Source organism: Microtus oregoni, unplaced genomic scaffold, assembly GCF_018167655.1.
Source record: "Microtus oregoni isolate MIOR12 unplaced genomic scaffold, Mior012 000048F_ref0000485, whole genome shotgun sequence".
In the NCBI taxonomy this organism is placed as follows: Eukaryota; Metazoa; Chordata; class Mammalia; order Rodentia; family Cricetidae; genus Microtus; species Microtus oregoni.
The window spans coordinates 1,118,528-1,126,464 of record NW_024543222.1 but is presented as its reverse complement, the minus strand read 5'-3'; positions in this window follow the sequence as shown (position 1 = coordinate 1,126,464).

The window sequence follows — 7,937 nt, the reverse complement described above, 5'->3', positions numbered from 1 at the left end:
GTTCTGAACCTGCTCCTCATCTGACCCTCAATGACTAATCCCTTCATCTTCCAGTTTCTCTCCTGCCTGGCTTCCAGCATCTTGCCTGGAGGAGGGACACATGGAACATTCTGGAAGCTGAAGGCATAGTCACATCTGTGCCCTGTGCCTTGACTTCTTGCTCAGGAGGAGGAGGTGGGTAAAATTCCACCCACATCTGCCTGACTCAGCCCTGGTCTCCTTACCCAGAGCCTCTGCTGAGCAGGAGAGAGGGACTCTTCTTAACCCCATGCCATCACAGGAGACCCCAAAACCTTCAACCCTGTTGTTCTCATGACAGGCTCAAACCCACATTCAAAGTGGGCTGTGGTCCATGGAAAGCATGGGGTATTAAAAGGGCTTCATCCTCAGAAGTGGCCAAGGGATCTCTGCAACCCATCAGTCACAGTTTATGATGCTCCTTGCAGAGACCCAGTGTATGATTGCCATGGTAACACAGAGGCAGGACATGACCATCTACAGGGAGACTTCAGGACAAGTGACCCAAGCCAAAGAGAAGTCGAGGGTTCTGAGAGGATTGGCAGGACACAGGAAGACCGTGCATCAGGCCTGTTCCACCACTCACGGACTGTGTCCCTGGATTGCCATCTCCTCTGCTATACACTGGCAATGGCCTGGGTAAGTATGCCGAGTTCTCTGATTCTAAAGATGTCTACCACTATAACCCAGGCCTTAGCTCGAGGCACTGATGAGCCAGGTCCAAAGCGTGGAGGCTTTGGTTATGGGTAGAGCCTGAAGAAGGGTTTTCCTGGTGTCACCAGCCCTCAGTCTGAATGCTCAGACCCCACCATGAGGGGACAATTGCTTGAGGACTCCTTGTGAAAACCTCAATGTGTGACCCTGAAAACTCTGCAAGTCACTGATGATCCAGTGAGCTTGAAGACCTGGCACCTGGGGGCTTCCCCAGCCAGGTGCACACAGGTTCCTCCTGCCCTGACTATTACCTCACCGCAAAGCAAAGCAACACTCCAGGGAGCCTGGGGAGAACACCTCCACCTGGCAATAACTTGAGTGGTTTTAAAGGTTCCAAAGAGCCAGAAAATCCAAGAGTTTTGACTTAAACACAAACACTTCTGTATAGGGAACTGTATGTTCTAGACAATGCTAGAAATACACAAGGTGGAGAAAATGCATCAATTAGAGCAACATTCATTTCCTCCATAAACAAAAAGTCCTGTCAAATTACTAAATAAAAGACAACCAACAGCAAAGCAGTCATTTGATACAAAGACACAAATGACCATCACACACAAGCAGAGATGCCTCAGTTTACTCAGGGGAACCTGACAAGTGGCAGCCCTTGGTGATTAAACACTAAACTATAAGGTATTTACCACTATTGGGTACAGGAACCAACGTGATGGCTCAGCAGGTAGGGAAGCCTGCTGTCAAGCCTGGTGGCCCAAGTTCAAACCCCAGGACCCACTTGGTGGAAGAAGAAAAATGAGTCCCTCAAGTTGTACTCTGGCTGCCACACATGTGTGGCATGTGTGTACCCCTACACAGAGATATAATAAATTATTATACATGTGTGTGGAATGTGTGTACCCCTAGACAGAGATGTAATAAATAAATTATTACACATGTATGCATCATGTGTGTACCCCTACACAGAGACATAATAAATTATTATACATGTGTGCATCATGTGTGTACCCCTACACAGAGATATAATAAATTATTATACATGTGTGTGGAATGTGTGTACCCCTAGACAGAGATGTAATAAATAAATTATTATACATGTGTGTAGTATGTGTGTACCCCTACACAGAGATATAATAAATTATTATACATGTGTGTGGAATGTGTGTACCCCTAGACAGAGATGTAATAAATAAATTATTACACATGTATGCATCATGTGTGTACCCCTACACAGAGATATAATAAATTATTATACATGTGTGTGGAATGTGTGTACCCCTAGACAGAGATGTAATAAATAAATTATTATACATGTGTGTAGTATGTGTGAACCCCTACACAGAGTGTAATAAATAATTTTTTACACACATGTGTGGCATGTGTGCATCCTATACAAATATGTAATAAGTAAATTATTAAATTTAAAAAAACTTAATACCCCAGTAAAAAGACACTCTGATAAACAACAGACCAACTGTACCTTTTAAGGAAGGGATATTTGATGGCCTGTCAATTTTAAAATTCATACACCTTAGACCTGATCATTTTACTTCTATAAATCTCTCCCACTGACCTAATCTCACTCAAAGGCCAAGAGGTCCATAGACATGGGAACACAATATTTTCCTGTTAGAAAAGCTACAGAGGGGAAGCAACAGCCAGGAGAAAACTGCAAGGAGTGTATACTTATTGCTCTGAGCAGGAAGATGGTGGCACTGTGTGCTTTGGTAGGGCACTCTGTCCAGGACATATGGTAGACAAAATGAAAGTTTCAGAATGACACATACTAAATCCCGTCTAGTCAGGGGAAAAGGAAACATGCCTACACATATGCATCTATTTAGATACACATAGTTTCGTGTGTGTGGAAAGCTCTGAGAAAATTTATAAAAATTTTACAGATAGATTTGGGGTTGAAGAGTCAAGAGAGGAAGAATCCAGAATGTTCTTGGTCTCTGTTTTTTAACTTTCTCTGTTGTTTAATGTTTTTACCATGAGCAAATGCTTTGTTTCATACAGGGAATTTTACTTAGAATTGTTTTAAGGTCACCTTTAATCCTAGCACTGGGAGGCAGAGGCAGGACTTGCTGGGCAGCTAATTTAACCAATCACTGAGTTCCAAATTCAGTGAGAGAGTCTCTCTCAAAAAATAAAGTGAAAAAAAATTTAAGAAGATATCTGACATTGACCTTTTACCACCACACACACACACACACACAACCATCAGTAACAAAAAATGGCCCAACATTATGCTGTTTACAAGAAACTCACTTATTATTAAACACAGGTAAGCTGAAAGTGAAGACATGGAAAGAGATGTCCCATGCAAATGGAAATGAACGGAAGTAGCTGTGGTTACACTAAACAAGACGGACTGTGGCATCCCAACTCCCACAAGAGACAATGAGGACCATTAAATATATTTTTAAAGTTAATTGAACATGAAAATAGTTATGAATATTCACAAACCCAACATAAAAGTGTCCACACATACGACAAACGCCACCAGGTCTGAAGGGGGAGATAAACAGCAGCACAGGAATAGCAGGAGATGTCAGTACCCCACTCTTTGCTGTGACCATCTCACCTAGAAAGTGTGAGGGGACAGCAGAGCCACATGAATGAGCAGACAAACTTTCTGCTCAACAGCAGAAAACATATCTTCCCATAGACACAGACCCCATGACAGATGACGTGCCAGGGTCACAAAAGACATCGTTACAGAGCCGAGAGCAAATCACCCTAACTCTGTTTTCTAGCCACAGAGGCAAAGCGGAAGAGCAAAAGCAGTAAACATAGCAGAAAATCTGAAGGCATTGAAGTTAAATGGCCACTGCGTCACAGGGGGGCTGGAACAGAATGTTTAATATATCCTAAGACAGATGAAAAATGCAACGGCTGAGCAGAGCTTGCAGTCACAGCAAACAGCACCATGAAGGTCACAGCCAGAAATGATTGTCTCTGAAACAGAAACAGGCCAGCAAGCGTGCTCCAAGGGGAGACAGACAGTGGCCACACAAGGGGAGACAGACAGTGGCCACACAAGGGGAGACAGACAGTGGCCACACAAGGGGGGACAGACAGTGGCCACACAAGGGGAGACAGACAGTGGCCACACAAGGGGAGACAGACAGTGGCCACACAAGGGGGGACAGACAGTGGCCACACAAGGGGGGACAGACAGTGGCCACACAAGGGGGGACAGACAGTGGCCACACAAGGGGGGACAGACAGTGGCCACACAAGGGGAGACAGACAGTGGCCACACAAGGGGAGACAGACAGTGGCCACACAAGTCTGACAACTGGGTTCAGTCCTCAGAACTGTTGTAAAGGGTGGGAGGAGAGAAACACAAAGTCATCTGACTGTCACATGTGCTGTGATATGTGCATACACACACACACACCACACCACATACACACACATACACACAGACTCACATACACAAACTCACACACACATACACACATATCACACATACACACACCAAACACACTGTGAGATCAGGTGAGACAGAAAATTAGAAGTTAATGACAGCAAGCGATGTGGAAATGTCCCCAGGTATTTGGACTTTAAACAACATATTTCTAACAAAAGAGATGCTTTCAAATACCTCACACTAGTCAAGCATGGTGATGATACCAATAATCCCAGCACCTGAGGGTGGGCAGCTGAGACATGTAGATTGTGATGTAACTGTGGGTCATGTGGTTGTGTAACTGAAGTCAGGGGTCACCAAAAAACGGCTAACAGTAAAGATTTCTGAGCCAAAAATTAATTAAAACCAGATGTGTTGATGAATCTGAGGCGTTCCCGCAGTGCTGGCCTATGTAGCATCTCGTGACTTCATCGCAGCCTTTGTTCTGAAGGAGGCCACGCCACCACACCACCATGCTGCCATGTTACAACACTGGCATGCCTCCAAGCTGCCACGCCACCACACCACCACCCACCAGGCTGCCACACCACCACACCACCGCCCACCAGGCTGCCACGTCACCACGCTGACATGCCTCCAAGCTGCCACGCCACCACACCACCACCCACCAGGCTGCCACGTCACCACGCTGACATGCCTCCAAGCTGCCACGCCACCATACACCACCTACCATGCCACCACACCACCAGGCTGCCACGCTGCCACGTCACCACGCTGACATGCCTCCAAGCTGCCACGCCACCACACCACCACCCCCAGGCTGCCACGCCACCACACCACCGCCCATCAGGCTGCCACATCACCACGCTGACATGCCTCCAAGCTGCCACGCCACCACAGCACCACCCACCACGCCACCACACCACCAGGCTGCCACGCTGCCATGTCACAACACTGACATGCCTCCAAGCTGCCACGCCGCCACCCACCAGGCTCCCACGTCACCATGCGACCGCACTGCCACATTGCCACACTGCCATGCCCCATGCCACCACACCAGGCAATACCAATAAACACAGTTTGAAATTCCCGGACCCAGATACTGTATGTTACAAAATCAGGGTTTTTCCTGGGCATCCAAGGTTTTCTATTCTTATAGAAATATAATGGCTTAATTACAGAGAACAAAGCATCCCCTCCCATCCTTCCTCGGCATGTGTCAAATCAGATCTTTTGATTGTAGGGTGTTAGAAACTTTGACTTTAAAAGTTGTTGTGTGAGTTGCTGACTTGAGTTTCAGACACACATAAAATATTCTTGAATTTTTGCTTGGTACTTAGTTGAAACTGCAACAGTTTCTGACACATCCCTAACATACTTTCACCAAATTCTGCTGTGTATCTATGCAAAGAAGCATTCTCTCTATTGATGATGCTAAAATCAAAGTATCGATCAACTATAAAAAACATTGAAGATGGTTACATTCAACCTAGAGTTAATTCTTCATGTAAAAATAAAATAAACACACACATGCATCTCATTAGCATGCAAATTTAATTTCATCTTTAATAAAAGGCAAAAAAGTCTATGCATACCAGAACAGCTTTTTTTAATTGTGCTCACCTGCACATGCACATGAGTGCAGTATCTGGAGAGGACAGAAAAAGAATCGGATCTCCTGGAGCTGGAGTTGCAGGTTGTGAGCTGCCTGAGGTGCATGCTGAGCACCGAGCTCAAGTCCTCTGCAAGAGCAGTGCACACTCTTAACCATCTCCCCAACCCACCCTATCAGGAATTATGTTAAAATATAGCCCGCTATGACTTATCATCAGCAACTGTCTGGTTTGTACACCTATTTTATAGACTTGTCTACCCAGGGTCATGTAAAAACTGTTCAGGCATGGGGGTCATGAGAGACAAAAACTTGAAGGAGCCCTGTTTCAGTCCCGTTCAGCTCTGAGTTGGAGCGTGCAAATCAAGGACAAAGTTCCCAAGACTGCCCCCCCCCCCGCTTGGGATCCAGTCAGTGCTCCCTCAGCTTCAGATACCGGGCTACAAATTAGGGTTCTTATGCCTCCTTCAGCTCAATTAATTTGCTACACCGACATACAGAAACAAAAGGCTAACTGTCCCAGTCATAGTCTGAGGGGACCCGGACACAGAATCAGGGCCAGCCTGGCCAGAAGGACACAGAGTCCAGCAAGTCAGACTGGACAAAGTTATGTCATCTTAGTGAAAAAGCACAGATTCAAGCCAGTTGCAGGGAGACACACAGGAGGCTCCCGGGTCTCTGGCCACAGAATCCCCAGTGTGACAGTCTAGGGTGTTGCCGGTCAGAAATGTCCCCAGACTACTGGGGTCTATCATGGAGGGGTAGTGGGTACCCACATGGCTGGTATCGGTGTCCAGCCCCTCTAGAGTAGCAGCCACCAGGCAGAGGGGGTCAGGCTCCAGGTTGCATCCTGTAGCAGATATGGCCCCTTTGGTGCTGTCGAGGTAGCCCTGTAGGAGGCTGTGGGGCTCAGAGAGGTGGTTGGTTAAGTGGGTGACAGGGACCCAGTGACATCAGGGGTGCTGATGTGTGCTTTGGCCCATAGAAGACATAGGGTTTGAAGTAGAAGCCTGAGAGAAGGGGAGGCAGGAGAGGGACCCAGAATCAGCCTGGAGCAGAAAAGAGGAGATTCCAAGTGTTCAGATAACACGATACACACCGGTCAGAGCTCAGCGGTTCCTCAACAATGAGGCATCCTTCATTCCTACAGACGTGAAAAGTAACTTTTCACCTCCACCTCTGTCCACCCAGGCTGCTCCTGCCCTGCCTCCTGCCTTCTGGTTCTGTCTCACCTCCACTTCCTCCTTTCCCCTCTAGTCCTCTCTGCCCTTTCATGGGTGAGTTCAGCATCTGCCTCCCACCTGACAACCTAGACAACCCCCCGGGGCAAAGGAGCCTCAGCCTGTCTCTCGCAAACCACATGCAAAACTGACTCCCCTCGGGCTCCCCACTCCCGTCTTCTGTCACATGCACTGGGACTGGGATAAGCTTGAACTATTTGCATGTTCCAGGTATTGCTCAGAAATCAGTGACTCTGTGTGGGGGGGGGGGGGTCAGCAGGTGACAGAAGCTTCTGTACCTATCTTGGGAGAATAAAGAGTCTCTTGAAGCTCTGAGCTTTCTTGACTGCCAGGGACCAACTTAAGGAAGCTGAGAAACTGAGTCAGCAGAGATGCTAGGTGGTTGTTGGTGGAGGACAGAGGATTCTGGGCAGGGCCAGGGGGGATGGGGTACTCCCCCATCAACTCCCCTAAAAGCACAACATGAAACGTAGTATCTGATGCTCTGGGTTTCCTGTGGGTACCAGCACAGGGTGCCCTACTGAAGGGACCTGCAGAGCCAGAGAGCACCAAGGCTGTGGCCTTCTCCCAGCCATGTTCTGATCAAAAGAGAGCGCATGTCCTTGACCCTCTGGCTACTGCTCTGACCGTCATCTGCCTTCCATCTCCAACAGCAGAACGGTAGTTTATGCCAGTTCTTACGCTGACTTTTACCACAAACCAAAACAACCCAGCGATGGAGCCATTGAGATGACTCAGGAGGTAAAGGCATCTACCACCAAGCCTGCTGACCTGAGCTCAATCCCTAGAAGCCACGTGGTGGAAGGGAAGAATCAACTCCCACAAGTTGTCCTCTGACCCCCACACGTACTCTGTGGTATACACATGCACACACATACCCACACGCGCACACACACATACACACGCACAATACACAGATACACTCATACACACATCACACATGCACACACAAATACACACACTCATACATGTATACAGATACACAGTCATGCACACACTCACTCACACACACACATAA